General features: G+C 40.0%; 1 protein-coding gene across 1 annotated transcript in view; it reads right to left on the bottom strand.

Annotated features, from left to right (window-relative positions):
- Positions 1-18,229, bottom strand: part of PANX2 (pannexin 2) — a 52,618-nt gene that overhangs the window by 9,453 nt on the left and 24,936 nt on the right. The window lies entirely within an intron of this gene.

Genomic DNA, 18,229 nt, shown 5'->3' with positions numbered 1-18,229 from the left:
CAAAGCAAAGCTGGCTGAGGAATTCTGGCAGTTGAAATCCACAAGTCTTAAAGTTGCCAAGGTTGGAGACCCCTGATCTAGTGGGACATAGGACAAATGTCTTCTCCATAGTGACACCTGCCTTATGGAACCACCTCTTTTCGGAGATCTACACTCTCAGCTTTCCAGAAGGTTGTGAAGACCTGGCATTGGATCAGATGGGGATTGTCCGAAAAAATGCAGAATTATTAGCAATCGTATATACAGGTTCATAGTGTTTTACAGCCCTCTCTAAGTGGTTTACCATTTTGCCCCCAACAGTCTGGGTCCTCCTTTTATCAACCTCAGAAGCATGGAAGGCTGAGTCAATCTTGAGCTGCTCAGAATCGATCTCCTGGAGTGAGCAGTGAGTTAACCTGCAGTACTGTATTCTAACCACTGTGTCACCACGGTTCAGTGATGATCTTAGGATGCCATGATGGAAAGTCTGATTTTTTAAAAATAATTTTTAACTTTGTAATGTTTTTATTTCTTATTGTTGTGAGCCACCCAGGACTTTTGTGTTTAATATATAAATATTTTTATAAATATGTAAAATATTTTAAATAATCAAATATTTAATTTTCTAAAGCATATCTCAATATAAGACCATTTCTGTATTAGGGATTCATATCCAAATATATGAATAACAAATATGTTACCATCTTAAATACAGGGGGAATATTCAATTCCCATCTCATAGATATACTCAAAAACAATTGAATACACATTGTTTCTTCAATGTTTATAGAATAAAATAACAGACCTTGGAGGTCTTCTAGTCCAACCCCCGTTTAGCCAGGAAATCCTACACCACTTCAGACAAATGGTTATTCAACATCTTCTTAAAAATTTCCAGTGTTATTAATAATTGCAACTAGGGGTGGGTATTTTGAGACAGAAAATCGCTGCTCTGAGTTTGAGAACATTATTTCCTATTCAGTACCGGTTGTTTTGATCATTTTGGAAGTGTTTTAAACTCAAAACCGAACTGTAATAAGCTTAAAATGCTCTCCAAGCGATTGGAGCCGCTAACGAAACAGGCATTTTAAATTCAAAAGTAATTGAATTCAGAATGTTTTATAGACCATTAAACTGCTTCCAATCAATAGGGAAAGATGAAATATTGTGGACTTCAAAGGTACAGTTGAAAATATCTCCTCATAATCAATGCCCCATATTACAATGAAAAGAATATTGCAGGGTTTAATCAAAATCCTGTCATCATAAAGGCAGTTTTGAGACCCTGCAAAATTACTGCTTAGCATGGAAATAATAAAAATGGAATCAGGAGACTGAAATTTAATTTGCCCCAAAAGTCTATAGGATATGCTACTAAATGAATGTTTTGCATCTGAATGTTGCCAGTTACAATTTTGCAAATATTTTCTTTTAAATTTTCTAAAGAAAAAAAATTACTGCCAAAGTATGTACAGTGCCATCATTTGGGGGCCAGACATCTATTTAGTTGAGTCTGTTTTGAATTGAAGGATATTCCTTAATCGACTAAATTTTCAGTGTGCTGAAAAGAAACTTCAAATAATAACACTATCACTAGTAATCTTTGGAAATGCAGTGAAACTGCTCATTGTCTATATATGGTATTGATCACACATCCATGAAATGGCATCTTATGAAAATCAATAAAATGACATCTTATAAAACTCGATACTTTCCTTTTATAAAAATACAGTCAAAAGCATTATAAATACATTCTATGTATCTATACCACAAAATACTTTTTGGGATTGAGTGTGTTAATGGCTAATGGCATATACATATTCATTGCTCCCTGAAAATATCAATTCCGCATAATCTAAATAGATTTAAGCATCATCTTCAAGATTATTATTCAACACTAAGTCATAGCAAGCCTTTGCAAAACCTATCGTAGGTAAAGGAATGCAATCTATAGAAACAGATCTTGTACCTTACAATAATTCACTTGTATTCAAAATACCATCAAATGGGTCGAAGTCAGGTCTAATATAGCACAGAATAATTTTTTTTAATGCCATAGGGATATGGTAGCCATTACTAATTTGCCTCATTAAGTTTTATGGTTTTACTCTTAAGCTTGATTAAAATGGAGAGCAGATTCTTATTGACCAGTTGTCCACACTTTAAAACTTTTGTGAAAATGATAAAAATGGCATATTGTCATGATGCAAGTTTGTTCTTTTTGATACAGGTTGCCATGATAAGGGCAAGGGACTTCGACTGTAATGGCACAATGCTGCCATTTATCCCTCTCCTGCAAGTATCTTTAATCTATGTAGTGTTACTCCTCATCTTTTTAAACAGCATTATTTATTAATAGAATTAAAAATTAAACAAGAAAAGCAAAACTTGAGAGACTGAAACAGCAATAAACCCAATAAAATAAAAACATCTGGCATATCTGATAAATGCCATATGAGTAAATTCTAACTGTAAAGCAAATCTCCTCTTTAGAATTTCTGTTAAATAGTGAAAAGCGGGCTAATTTTTTTTAAAAAACAATGAATAAAGAGCTTTGGCTTTCAACCATTCGTTGTTTTTGATACGGAACAGCCCACTTACCTGGGTTCTAAAGAGTATTTTAATTTAAACAGCAAATTTCAATTAGAAATGTTAATGAGTGGTGGTGGTGAACTTCTGCCAAAAGAACAACCTCCATGCCTGACACTTGCACAAAAATAAAATATATTCTTCACTGCTCCAATAAAATTTACTTGAGCAAAATTGACATCAATACATCAGATTTTGTCGGGGCAATTTTAGATATAAAATGAGACCGCAGTCTACAGATGTCAACCTATCCCTGCTTTGTGAATGCAGCAAGGACATTGTGCAGTAAGTATCCATACAATATTTAAAGTACAAAGTTAGAAATTCAAAACTTATACAGGTTCCATGTACAACAATCACACTGATTCAAATCCATTTTCAACTGTTACTATTTTTGCTAAGTTTTGGCACCATCCTCTAGTTCCCTGGATTGAGTACTAAAGTTATCTGTAAATCAAAGCACATGCAACTGAAACAACAGCTCATTTAATTATTGGTTGGCCCTACTCGGACTTCTCTCTTCCTGTTAGTGTTTTCTGAGATTGTAAGCTCCTCACTCTTTGCACACAGATACCATAAAATACCACACTGATCTTCATAATTCCCAAATATTAACAGAACATGACCTATCAAAGTCGTGAGGCAGAAAATTGTGAACAGTCTGGATTTTTATTCATGCATGAACAAACTGTATACACAATCTTACTAACCTAAATTACGTTTGCTGCAAATAAAACAATGAATAGGTAAATAAAAAAAATATAGCATGCTAAGCAACGCCAAGGTATTTTACTGATGATTTCTATTATTCAGAATTGTCTCATTCCTTATTTTTAATTCATTGACTCAATATATTTCCCCTCCCCCTTTTTTTTGTAAAACCATGCTCTCTATTCTCACTGTTTATACTTCTGTACATTTGTACATCCAGGGATGTCTGCAGGAAGAGTCAAAGAAGTCAATATGATGGTTGGGTCACAAAGGGATGGGAATTTGACCACACAGTCACAGTCACCATGGTTGGTTGGTTTTTTGGACACCCTCCTCCCAAAAAGATGCCTTTGTGCTGATCCCACTCTAGTTGTCTTAGAATTCTTAGAAGGGTTACCAAGTTCTCTTGCATAGGTACTGTTGTTTGTGAGTTATTCTTACAGTTTTATTTCCTTTTCTCTCTCTCTCTCTCTCTGTAGCTTTTAAGTAACGTTACATTAATTTACATACGAATGTTGTCTTTTCTTTCTTCCTTCTGATTATCTTCCTTAATATGTTTTAATGTGGAAATGATAGCTGGCTTTTGATTGTAAATAAATGTTATATTTAATATGATTACACCTTTGGGATAAAGCTTACAAGCACACCAGGAAAAGCAAGAATCAATTAGGATATATTTGCAAGCAATTAAAATGGGCATAGTTTTTTTTTTTTACCATTGCAGAAAAAAACTGGATTGATCTCATGTTGCCTGAAACAGGATCTACTACAATATAGTCAAGAGTTTTATAGTTTTTATGGCTTATGTTGCAGCAGCTGGCAGCACTGAGGCTGCCTTGGCCAATTCTTTTTTTTTAAAAAAAGAAGCTAAATTGGGTTTCTCCTGATTAGTATTTGGATGAGAATCAAGGAAGTTCCCTGATTGAACAAAATATTGGAATGATTTGACAACATACTTCTGTATTGCTGAAAATAAAACTACGCCTAGCATAGCCATGAAGTCTCACTGAGAGATGAAATTGATTTTTAAAAAAGAGATAAGATTTATAGGTAAAAATCCAGAGTAAACATGCATTTACTGAGTTTAAACATATAGTCTAGCACAGGGCTCTACAACCTTGGCAACTTTAAGCCTGGCAGACTTCAACTCCCAGAATCCCCCAGCCAGCAAAGCTGGCTGGGGAATTCTGGGAGTTGAAGTTCACCAGGCTTAAAGTTGCCAAGGTTGGAGACCCCTGCTCTAGCAATAATACTGAACTTGACCATGATTTGATCTTTGCAGTAGAAGACATGAGTATGAACATAAAGGTTTTGCATGCAAATAAGAGACCTCACATATGCCCCCATTGCTCCCTGCAATAATGCTCTGTTGTTTATCATCTAGTGGTCATGCAGAAATGTTCCTGTTAAATGATGTAATATACCACATGGTTACTGCAATCACAAGCCTCCCAGAAATCTTAGACAAATGCAGTTCACAAAAATAAGAATACAACCCGGCACATGAATTATTATTTTTTATTTAATGAAAAGTAGCTATTCCTTTGTTACTGAAAATATTTTTAAATTCCAAGATCCTCTTCTTTCTGAAAAATAAATTAAAAGTTGGTTAATACAGTTTAAATAATGTTTGCATTGGTTTGCTCCAAAACTTATCTCTGAAAAAAATGTGAACTCATGACTTATATATCAAAGAGCAGATTCTCTTACATGGTTGTTATTAAATAAGTAGATAAAGTGAAGGATTTTAATGATCATACTCTGATGGTATAAACATAATTAACAGTAGTTAATTTTTTGGGGGGATAAACAATGATGTGGTTAGTCCCTTGTACTTCAGAATCACTCCCTGGATTCAGCCATGAAACTGTCTGAGTGAATATTGGTGCTCTGAATTGCTTGATACCTTCCCAGTTAGAACCAGAGAGTTTAAGAAACAGAAGGGATGCTGGACACTATGTAGTCCAACTCCCCACCTACTGCAGGAATCCGTATTACAGCATTCCTAACTGATGGACCTATAGCTTTTGTCAGGGCTGGGCTTCAAAAATTTTAGCAAGGAGTTCTCTATCCAGTTGCTGGGTAGGCGTGGCTATGCTGGGCGTGGCCTACATGGCCTCCTGCACCACGGTGGTGGGGGATTTGCTCTCCCCGGGCTCTGGAGGCTTTCCTCGAGCCTCTAGAAGGGCAAAAACAGCCTCCCAGGCTGTGGAGGCCCTCTGGAGGCCAGAAACGGGCCTGCCTCCCGAACTTCCAGTAGGCCCATTTTTCGCCCTCCCCAAGCCTCCACGTGCGTGCCCTGCAGTTACCTGCATTCAAAACGGGCCACATGGGACTCCTGGGAGGCGAGGGCCGGGCTGGCTGCGGCTGTCCAGGAATGGGATTTGGGGGTTCTCCGAACTGCACAGAATCTTAGCTGGAAGTTCCCCTGAACCCCTGTGAACCCCCAGCAGCCCACCCCTGGCTTTTTTAAAAACATCTTCAGGAAAGAAGAATCTATTACCTCTCAAAGAAGTCCATTTCATTTTAGAAGAGTTATAAGGATTTTTTCCCCCTGGAGGTTTAATTGAAAGTCACTATGATAGAATATCTAACAGACCTTAGGAAAACACAGGAAAAAGACTGTTACAGAGACCCTCAGCAAGGAAGGGCAAGGAAGAAGTATAAGAAAGACTCAGATCAACTCTATCTTAATTATGCCAGATCAAAGTTAAGCAGAAAACTGTACTCATGGGCTTTCCAGATTCTATTGGAACACCCTAAAAGCAATAAAAATATTTTGAGAAATCTAGGACATTCTTGTTTCCTAAGTTGGCCAGCCTTACACAGCTTGAAATCAGATTTACTGTACTTTAAATACATTGTTTCTTGCCCTATTTTCTAGAATAATTCTGAACAGTTATGTCCTGTCTTTTACCTACAGTTATTTGAAGGCAATTGTATCTCTTTATAGTCTTTTCTCCTGCAGTTTATCATACCCAGTGCCTCCAACTATTCCTCTTAGGTTTTTCTGCAAGGACCAAAAACAATTGTGTATATTTTTCTTTGGACATGCTTCAATTAATTGTTCTTTCTAAAGTAGGGGTTGCCAACCTTGGCAACTTTAAGACTTGTGGACTTCAACTCCCAGAGTTCCTCAGTCAGCAAAAGACCCCTGTTCTAAAGTACAATGCTCAGAATTGAATGCACCACTCAATGCACTAAAGAGGCAATTAAACAGAGAGGAACTATGACTTTTCATAATCTTATTGAACTATGACCTTTTCTTGTTATCTTAGGATTCTTGTAGAATCTACCACCAACTTTTTCCTAAGCTTCTAAGAAGCCAATAGCTTGTTTTTCCATGCCACTTGTAGAAAAGAAGAAAAATACTTTTGTCTATGGTCAAAATGGAACTAACTCTTAGCAGGCTAGTAAGAAAGTCTACTTTTTACCAAGTGAGATGGGTTCTACTCACTCAACAATCCTCATCCTTGTCCCTTATAGTAGCAAGGCAAGTTATCAAATGCCACTGACATGCCTGCATTGCTTGTTTATCCTATGTCCCTAGCTAAAATATTCTGAATCATCTTTTGTCTACTGATTTAAATATGAATTATGATTAACCACTCTGATCTTATGGTCTGTAGTATTGATTGTTCTCTTCTTCTAGGCTTTCCCTAGAAATTGGCCAAATTCACACATTATTAAAAACTAGAGTTGCTTGTTAATTGTGAAGAAGCAATGTGCTAGAACATGCAGCCTACCTACGCTGCTTCTCCATGGACAGGTATTAGTAATTCAGACATCATAGTCTAGTATGGCACCTACCTTTGAAATCCTAGTTGGTTACTCTCCAAACAATAGAGGAGTATAAATTAGAACTTACTGGGTTGAGCATGCTTATGGTTTTGGCAAGTTTAGAAAAAAAATACACATATTTCTGGATTTGGCAATTATAAATTATCACTTCCTAGTTAGTTTTACCCACTGTATGAAATGAGAATAAATGCCTACGTATGTAAACAGGCAGCCCATTCATTGGTAAATAATGTGCAAAGTCTGTCAATATCTGGTCCAATTCCAATAATGTCTATGGTTCGGAACTGGCAGTACTCCATACTCCAAAGACTTCCTTATGCGAGTTAGACTCACAGAGCCAATCCAGTTTCCAGAGACAGGCAGTCTGCCTCTATTCTTATAACTGCATCCTACCCTACAATCCCTAGTCTGTAGAGCCATGGCTGGAGGATACCCAAACTGAGAAAAGCTGCTTTACTGTATTGAGACACAGTGCAAAAACATAGAGTTGGGTTATATAATTAGTACAAAAAGCAAATACTCAGAATGGAAGATTCAAGATTTTTTAACTGCTAGGAATGCAAATGAAACCCCTTCAAATATTAAGAGGCTACCACATTTTTCTCCTTTCAACATACCTATCCCATAGCACACGGGTGTCAAACTCAAGGCCCAGGGCTGGATATGGCCTATGGGGTGTTTAGATCTGGCCCGCATGGCCACCCGGAAACAGCGAAGGACTGTCCCCCCCCCATGCCTCTGCCAGTGAAAACTGAGCTAGGAAGGGCCGCAGGTGGCCCTCCTGAGCTCCATTTTCGCTGGCAGAAGGTTGCAGGACGCCGTCGCAGCAAAAAAAACGGAGCTTGGGAGCCCATTTTCTCTGGCAGAGCGCTCGCGCCATCATGTGTCGACATAAGTGATGTCGAGCTGGCCACGCCCACTCTGGCCACACACCCCGAGGTCAAACACAACCCTGATGGGGCCCTGAATGAAATAGAATTTGACATCCCTGCCATACTACACCAGAGCCCTGGATGGTATGAGATGCTCTTAAAGTTGGAGAGTGGGAGGTGGAGATATTTTTTTCTGACTGGGGCCTGCCTTGAAAAAATCCTGCCACTGAAATCAGTGAATGTTGTAATAGGGAGGAATCAGCCCCATCTGACATTTTTAATTTAAATCACTTGTTTTTCCCCTTTCAAGTTACCCTACCCACCAAGATTGTAAATGTTGGTTTTGCCTAAGCTTCAGATGGGTTAATGGAAGCCATACAGTCTGCAGGTTGCCATAAAGAATCCAATAAAAGCACAACAGAGTTTTTGCAATATTCTTAGCATTAACTAGGATTCCAACTGCTGTTAATTAAAAGAAACCAAAGTTACAAGAATCCACAGATCTTCTGAACAGATTTGGAATTTGGCATGCAAATTTCCTAATTCTATGCATTGTCTATGGGGAGGATTTGGGCTGTTCTTTCAGTCTGTTTTCTCCATCCTCTTGCCTCCTCACTGATTAAACAAATCCACAAATTATGAAAACTATTCCATCTTTCAATCACACAAGTAGTACTTATTAATGAATAAAAGGTTTGTTTCCTTTCAGGTCTGCTTCAGTTTCGTGATTCCATTAGCAATTCTATGTACTTTATTGGCTGCAATATGCATGTATATGTATGTATATATGCATGTATGTAGAACCACAAAAGTAGACAGAAAGTGGACAAAGATCCAATCTCATGTATTTTTCTTTCCATATGTTAGTGGAAAGGTAGTCTAAAGTGGGTACTCCATAACAAAGTTAAGCAAAAGAGACTTTAGAGGATCCTGTTGAGCTAGAATTCTAGAGTCTAAGATTTCTATAAGCTAATATTGTGGCTACTCTGAGACAATGCCTCCAAACACCAGAAAAATAAGTAATTTCTATTTGGAATTCAATAACCTAAAAGAGCAGCAGATGGAATAACACTTTGGAAATGTGTTTATCATAGTATCTGGGGTAGCCACCAACAGGTGGGGATTAGTCATTCTTTCTTCGGCTGGAGCCAAGGGGAAGGGAAGAGTGAGATCTGTAGAGCACAAAGACAGATTGTTCTTACACCAGAAAAAGGGACAGAAAGTAGGCCCTGCAAAAATCCAATAGAATTAAGACACAACAGCTAAACCTACTGCCTCCATAAAACCTCCCCTCCATACCCAATATCACTATTGCAGCCCATGTTGTTGTTAATTGCAAAGTCGTGTCCGACCCATCGCGACCCCATGGACAATGTTCCTCCAGGCCTTCCTCTGGAGTCCATTTAAGCTCACAGCGACTGCTTCAGTGACTCCATCCAACCATCTCATTCTGTCGTCCCTTTCTTCTTTTGCCCTCAATCGTTCCCAGCATTAGGCTCTTCTGAAGCCCCTAGAGACCCCCAGATTGTATGAGGCTGAATATTTCAGGCCTTTTTTTTAGCTTGGGAGATTTTGAAAAGCCTTTTGAAAAGATAAAAATAAATTCTACAAGACTAGCAAGACCCTAAGACACCCACAGTACCTGTAAAATCCAAATCTCACCAAATTGGGCTGATTTTTTTTCTTTCCTTCTTCAGGGTGTTTAAGAAATAATATACCTCACAAATTTCAACTTTTTTCCATGAGAACAACAAAAACAAACCCCTGGGTTTTTAAACATTAGTCCTACCCACTCTGGTGGCTTCCTAACATCATTGGCCACACTTCCTCTTGACAACAAGGGAAGGAGAAGGAATATGGTCCTTCAGGCCAAAGCAAATCTTACCCAGATCTTCCTTGGGAAGGGGCGTTGGTCCTACCTGATACGCTCCTTCTCGGGGTTCGGGGAAGATCATCCAGGCACGGGTAATACTCTGCTTCACTACTTGGAGAGTCAATTTTTTCTTTGGCCACGCCTCCTCTGCCCGGGACCTCCCCAGTTCGACGAGGGCGTGGCAATGATGAGGCTCAGAAAAAGAGGAATCCTGCGAAAACATAAGCCCCTCCCAAACAAGGACCAGACAGACAATAGGGTGGGGCTGGATGATCTTCCCCGAACTCCGAGAAGGAACGTATCAGGTAGGACCAACGCCCCTTCTCCATTGTGTCGGGGAAGATCATCCAGGCACGGGACGTACCAAAGCTGGCTAGTCATATGGGAGGGCAAAGTCTGGTCCCATTGCTCACCCAGCGCGAGATTACTTGGGAACTCCCTGCCCCAAGCTGACCCTTCCAAGTGAGAAATCCCAACGATTCTCCAACCTGCCTGACGGAGCATCGAGAGATGCTACAGGAAGAGTCCTCTAGACAATGTCGATACAGGTGAATGGAAAACAAACGGAGGAACGAACCTCCTTGACAAATCCATGTGTACCTAACTGCTGAATATCGGCAGAATCTGAAATGATCCGGAAGTTGTCTGCTCCACGTAGCCCGGCTGCTGTCAAGAGATGTACCATGATACCACAGGTGGTCTGAAAAAAACAGAAATGAAGACCATGCCCTCCAAGGAGAAAGATCCCTGGAAGAAATGAAAAGAGCACGATGTCTGACCTAATTAATTACTGGCGGGGATTGCAAACCGGGCCTTGAAATCCGGAAACGACCCCATTGGACTCATTCCAACCGAGAGACCCTCGATAGGCCCCCCCCGAAATGATGAACTAGTCATCCGTAGGCCATGCCGGAATCAACAGTCAATCGGTGCTGTAACCGTTCTCCAGAACGAGGTGTGTAAAATTACCTGAAGACTGTATGGTGAGAAAAAAACTGAACGGAAGGCGAATCCTTCCACCATGCCAAGGACGAACCGTATCCCTTTCCAATACCGGAAAACATGCCGAAGCTAGAAGGAAAAAAACATGGGCCTGCAAGGCCAAATCTGAAAACCCCATGGGACCGTTCGGGAATCCTTGTTACCTATTGACCAGACGGCCCTGTAAGGGAGGAATATCTGAAAACCCCCCAAAGAGTACTGCGCCTCCCAGGGTCCACATGATGTACAGGTGGCAGAATACGCCCATCCCATGAATGGATAAGGCCTCCCGTGGCTCCTATCGATGGAGAGGGGCCCTAACAGTCAAGTGACAGGAGTAGAGTCTTATGATGCGTCACTATGACTGCCTCTCCCTGCGTAGCCCCAGGAAGTTGTGATATGCCTAGGGCATCAAAGGTTAAATTGGTTATCTCAATATAATTTAGATAAATAAATTTATTTATTTATTTAGATAGATAGATAGATAGATAAGTAGATAGATAAATAATAAATAAATAAATAAATAAATAAATAAATAAATAAATAAATAAATAAATAAGAAAGAAAGATGTTCTTGCTGGTAACCACAAGGTTAGGTATGTTTCCTCATGCGTCAGAACAGTGGATCCCAACTATATCAGGATGGTATCGGGCCAAAGGAAGGCTGCCCCTCAAGGATACCAGAATCTGGCCCTCACCTAGAGAATGGAACAATAGAGAAAGAAAGGACCCTCCTGAAACTGAGGAAGTTCTCAGACCAAGGATTCTGCGGAATAACAAGTCCTCCGGTCCTGTAGGGACACGGGATGACCACCTGTGATAGTGATGTCTAACTGGCCAATTCAATCAAGAGCCGACCTCGGAAGGCATGGTCCTAGTCCTAGGGAGTAAATTGAATGCCTGTTAACCCAAGCAGTTGGCTGAAATGGAAATATCATCGTACCCCTGAAGATTGGCCATTAGAGTTCCCTAAAAGAACGGTAACCGATACCTCTGTCAAGCCTAGGAAGGAAAGTACCACGTAACCGCAGTAAATACACCCCGGGCAGTTACACTGGCTACTAGCATCCCAAACCAGAACAAACTACTTGAGCTAGTATATATTGCTGGATGATTTTAATAACAGTGAAAACCTAAATCAGTCTTAAGATTATGTCCTGACTTGACTCTGGAACCAAAGCTATGCTACTCCCATAGTCACTGGGAAGGGAAGGTAAAGGAACGGAGCGTGGATCGTTCACAGATGAAGAATCTCATTTGTACTGTTTCAAGAACCTATGAAGTGAAATCACTGGGAACAACAGAGGAAGGGATTGATGCTGACAAGGAATAAATCAGCAGTTTCCAGTTTATTTATTTATTTATTTATTTGATTTTTATACCGCCCTTCTCCCGAAGGACTCAGGGCGGTGTACAGGCAAAATAAAAACAGACAAGAAAATATACAGTTTAAAATGCAAGATTAAAAAACTTATTATAATTAGCCTAAAAATTTAAAATATATAAAAACTAAAACCCATTTAAAATTAATAATAAAGATTTTAAAATCGATAAAATCTAAGCCAGCCCCATAAACCAATAATGTCTCTGTCCTACCCATGTAAAGGTGGATGAGTAGGGTGGATGACTTAGTCCCTGACGCCGTGGGCAACCTGAGAGCTGCCCGGATGCCAATAGTCTGTCGGAACCCATTTGGATACAGACACAGGGATCCCTAAACCAAACTGGATAGAGTAGAGGCAAACTCCTACCTCTGGAACTTAGAAGCCCTGAAGATGGTGACTAAGTGTGCCGTAAAATTTTTTACCCTACTGGAGCCACCTTCCCCAACAGGCAAGTGGTGCAAGCATTTTCCAAGAGCCACGGAAACCCTAGAGCCTAGTGGTAATTGAAGGACTGAGACCCCTTGGAGCCGACAAATCTAACATGGTAGGGAACAGATCGATTTTAACAATGACTGCTAATGGGAAGGACAGGCTCGCCAGGCAATTAATCCTTGCATCCATGAAGGATGCCAGGATGTCAAGTACATTCCTCTCCAAGATGGAGAATTCCTCCTATCAAGGACTGCCAGGCCCGCTACCACTTACCCCCGCTTTCCGGCGAAAGCCAGAGGTGGAACTATTGGAGAGTAATGGTCTTTCCTGGATACCCAATGAAAGGAGACCAAATGCAAGTAGTATTGATGCCAAACAAGCCCTTATAGAATGATGGTTTAAATCATCGGGTCAATGCAGCCCTACCGTGACAACAAAGACCAGTAGGTCGGGTACTCCCCATCGTATGGATACATCACCTGTCGAAGATGGATCTGATCAGGGAATGGAAGGGACGTACCAGGAGCAGAACCTCTGTCTTGGAGCCAAACAATAAGACCAAGGGGCATGTACAAGCAGCCCACCTGTGCGTGACAGAGCGAATGTTTGAATGAACCCTGCGGTCCAGAGGATAATGGCCTTACCTGCCCTTGAGTGTAATCACAGTTGAGCACATCTATCGCTGCGTCCTCTGTTGGCATGCCGGACTGACTGAAGACCCCACTGGTGTGGTCTGCTACTACAAAAACTAAAATGTGATTAAAGGTTTGTGCAAAGGCCAACGGCTCCCACATGCGGCTAGTGAAAGGGTTCTTGTATATCTACCAGAAGGTTGGTTTAGTGTCCAGGCCAGAGGAAGTAGGCCCCTTAGAGACTAGGCCTATATGATACAATGACTGACTCCAGCAGTCACATGGTCCTTATCCTCTTTGCACTTAACAGTAAATGGACCCAGGAGGTCTCTAGTCAAACCCGTAGTCCTGACAGAGAACCTGTCCCAGATATCCAACCACCAAACAGTTGTCCCATCCGAGTAACCAGTTCCTGTCCAGTCTATGAGCTAAATAGTGAGGCAGATGCGAAACCTTCCAGTAAGTGGGAAAGAGAATCTGATCTATTGAGCCAAACCATATTAAGTGAGGGTAAAATATCATAAGGCCGCTAAGGCTGTACATCGAGTTACTTTGAAGGAGTCTCTCCTTTGGCTAGACAGGTGTGAAAAAGGGTTGCAAGTTCTGTATTGCAAAACTTCCAATAGAGGTCGGATTACTGATGAGATACCCGATAACTGCTTCGCAAGTGCAGGGAATAAAATCCCCGTAATTAATGATATTCTGCTGCCCAATTACAAATGCACGAAGTCCATGTGTCCAGGTAATTTAGTATACTGTTAACTGCCTTGAGTCTCTTGGGAGAAGGACGGTATGGAAATTAAATAAATCCTAATTCTAAGTCCACTGTCCAATAAAGAAAAACGGAACCCCCTGGATGGGAGAGGTTCTTAAAACTATCCCTGATCATCATGTCAGGACCCCTATATGATCTTATCTTCTCCTATCTTATCTTATCTTATATCTTATTCTAATCTATTCTAACTAAGAACGTATGCACCAAGACAAATTCCTTTGTGTCCAATCACATTTGGCCAATAAAATTCTATTCTATTTTAATTATTCAATTTTATGCTATTTAATATATTATATTCTATCATATTAATATACATTATGTTACATTATATTAAAGTTATTTAAAGTTATTATATTAAAGTTCATTGACATATAATTATTATTATTTTATTGAATTCTATATAAATGTCCCTTGTATTCCTCGGCAATCATTGCTAGAGGTCAACCACAACTTGGCTGGAGACAGAAGAAAAAATATAGTAAAATAAAAATACTTAGGACTCTAAATATGCCTTGCAGAAAAAAACCCACCGGAAGTTGCGATATCAATAAGATAGCTAAAGGAATTAAATTAGCTGTTATTAACGATCGCTGTCTTGCTGATAGAGTTAAATTTAATAAGTGGGTATAGAATAGCCACTAAAATCTCAAAGAACCAAGGACAGTTGGAAATGAGTTAAAATAATCGTCGAATGACGTATAAGACTAGCCCCAGATCTGAGGAGGCACCGCCTACGAAACCGTTAAGGAAAGGGCGGCACAATTCCCGCCATTTTCCTGTCTTGGCGGGCAATTTGGTTTAAATCCAGCCAAGTGGCTTCTGCCATACCTTGCAACGTTGAAACAGCGATGTATAAAATAATATTAGCCCCATAAGTTCCACAGCGATGTAGCTCTGCGGAAAGAGCTGCCTGAAGAGAGGCAGACTGGCTCAAGGAGCTACTGCCGATGCCGAATGGCGTTGGGTGCTGTGAGTCCCTCCCCAGTTGTCTAGGCAGGACGGCTTTAAAAGCTCTCCTGCCGCCGCTGTTGGAGCGGGAATGACAGCCTTGGAATGCTTAGCGATTCACTTAAAGGGCCATTCAGCCTCGATATTCGAAGGGGAGCTCAGCGATTAAGGCTGCAATGGGGCGTTCACGCAGTAATTACCAGAAACCCTCGAATTTCATAGCCCTCCTAAACGAACTATCCAGTCGCTTTAGCAATACGTACCGGCCGCCCCTTTACCTGTATAGTTCCATTCGCTGAGCGTTGACGCCAATGAGATGGAGGAAATAGGCAGACCGGCTCGAACAGAGCGTTCCTGCCATGGGCGTTAGATTGCCGAGCGTCGACGCCCTGAGGTGGCGGACTTAGGCAGAGTAGCTCGAATAGGGCATTCCTGCCTCAGCTGAAAGACTCTGAACTCTCCCTTGCTCATTGAAAAGGGAGGTACTGGCTGCAAGGAGACGCTCGTTGATGCCGCTTCAATCAGAAGAAATGGGCGTTCTGACTCTCAAGGAACTCCTGCAGCGGCAATAATGGCGCCAATCTCCTCAGCCGCTCTCCTCTGTAATTTAGGCAGACTGGCTCGTTCAAAACAGTCCTGCCGTGGCTCTTTATTGCGCTCGCGCGCTTGCCGCTCTCTGTTTGCTCGGATAATACCGGCAGGGACTGAATCCCACTTGGCCTTCGCAAAGTATGCCAGGGGTCGCCCATTAAGGGGCAAACCCCCTCCGCTAAGTGCGGGACCAGCCGGGACTTCGGCCAATCTGAGGCCGGTAAAGAGGAGTAACAGCGACCAGTACCTCCAATATCGCTTCCTGCGATCATCGAGTCTCGCTCGGTAAAATATATCCATTAAAATGATGAAGTATCTGAGCCTCATTTTTCTCAGTCTCACTCGTTGGAAGACCGAGTCGAACTGGGGAGGTCCCGGGCAGAGGAGGCGTGGCCAAAGAAAAAATTGACTCGGTCTCCAAGTAGTGAAGCAGAGTATTTCCCGTGCCTGGATGATCTTCCCTGACACAATGGAGAATAGGAATCCACTACAAAGTTAATGCTATGAAACTTGTGTATTTATAAAAACACTTTATGTCATGGAAATACCATAGTCTCCACTATCATAGAATTTAGCCCCTGCTGTGCAATCCCCTATGTTCAATACAGAAACTCAAATTAAAGCATTACAGAGAAATAACTGCCCAGCCTCTGCTTGAGCATGTCCAGGAAAGGGTTTCATCACCACTTCTACTGCTGAACAGATTCTACAGTTTAACTGCTTTTATACATTGAGATTAGCGTTTGATCTCCCATGGTTCAATTTTCAGAGTTATTCTCTGATTAAGAGACAGGGCAGATTCCTGGTCTCCTCTGCATTATCTCTTTCCAAATTAATTAAGTTGGAAAGAAGATCAAGATGGGAATGTATGAGGAACATGGCTTTTAGAATTATTTCTAACCCCGTTACTTGCAACAGCCCTAGCGGCTTCTCTGTTTTCTTCTGTGTAATGAATATATGTCCTCAATTTTTCCTAGGACTTAATTTATAATTTTGTGTAGTTACAGCATATTGTTGAATTTAGATATAATTTGTGATGAAATAAAATTCCAAAACATTCTTCTCATATACTATTATCATGTCAGGAATACTGCAAATTTGATTTCTCTTTCCTAACATAATCATTTTTCATAGCTATCTATCAGCCCATCAAAATAATCTTCAATCTTGTTTTTTAGGAACTTTCATTCATTTTTTATTCTTCTTTTTTATTAGCTTCATTCAATTTTATTTATTATTGGTGTGAGAAATAATTGTGAGTTACTGAAACCTGCTTTTTTTTTTTTTTAGTAAAAAAGTTTTATTTCCATTTTCCAACAACCTATTCAATATACAGTCTCTTATTCAACATTAGTCATTAACTTTCATTTGTTACTTATTCGGACCTGCCCAGCTACCACTTCCTTCCTTAACAAACCTTTCCTCCTCCCTTCTCTACTTTCTTCATCCTTCCTCTCCTTCGCTTTTCTACATCCTCTCCTCCTTCCCTACTCTTCTCTTCCACCCTTTCTAACCCTCTCTCTTTCCTACCTTCTTTCTTCCTTCACTCTCTCCTCTCCTTTCCCCCTTTCTACCTCTCTCTTTCCTACCTTCTTTCTTCCTTCACTCTCTCCTCTCCCTTTCCATTCCCTTCTGAAATGGCAGCTGAGCAGTCCCGATTTCATTTCAAATTATTTCTATTTCTTAATTACATATCTTCAATCATTCCTTTACATTGATCCTTCATCTCCCCCCCTCTCCCCCCTTCCCCTCCCTCCCCCCTCCCATCCCCCGAGACTTCCCAGAATCTGTGCCAAGATTTATTTTTAAAGAGAACTCAACACAGACAGAACAAAGTAGGAGGACTAGCAAGAATTTGCAAGTAATAAATCTTAACTTCAGCTCTTAAATAGCTTTCCTTTGAACTAACTTTCAAGTTGAGTGGATTTAAAATGGCGTTTGCAATATACAAAGGAAAGTGAAACTATAAAAGGACAAAGGAAGAGAAGAACATAACAAGCTACTTTTTAAATGGAATGAATAAGAACTGTTAATGATTTTTTTCTTTTACCTTTTCTTTATCACAATGTTTAAGAAGAAAAGTTTTATTGAATTTTTTTCTTTTTGGTAGATTTTACAGTTTAAGAATGGCTCTTAAGCAAACAGAGCTAACTACTAAAATCTTGAAAACTTCTTCACTTCAAATATGGAATTATTATTTTTTTATAGGAACTTTTGGAGCCTTATCTTTACTTAATAAGTTTTTAAACAAGAGATTTTTACACCAATATATTAAAGATTGGAAATTCATTATTGTTAGATGTTACGCTGATTGGTGAGCAGATGGTGGAAAATGTAAGATAGAAGACAAGGCGAAGGAGAATGCTTAAGATGTGATTTTGATGGTATTTTTAAAAAATATATATATAGGGTTTAATTTTCACAACTGACTTATTTTGGGTATAAGGTGTTACTATTTGATATATGTGAGGTATAAAGGAATGGGAAGATGGAATATTGTTTAACTTTTGGAGGACAGATAGAAAAATTTATGGATGTAATGTTGGTATTTGGTTAAATAGAATTTAATTGTTATAATTGATATATTTTGGATATAAGTTATAATTTTAATAATGTTATTTGACAGATGTAAGGTAAATTGAAGAAATATTAATATTAGC

The sequence above is a fragment of the Ahaetulla prasina genome, chromosome 7 (assembly GCF_028640845.1).
Source record: "Ahaetulla prasina isolate Xishuangbanna chromosome 7, ASM2864084v1, whole genome shotgun sequence".
Classification (NCBI taxonomy): domain Eukaryota; kingdom Metazoa; phylum Chordata; class Lepidosauria; order Squamata; family Colubridae; genus Ahaetulla; species Ahaetulla prasina.
Note: the sequence above shows the minus strand (reverse complement) of the source record. Positions and strands in the feature narration are given on the sequence as shown.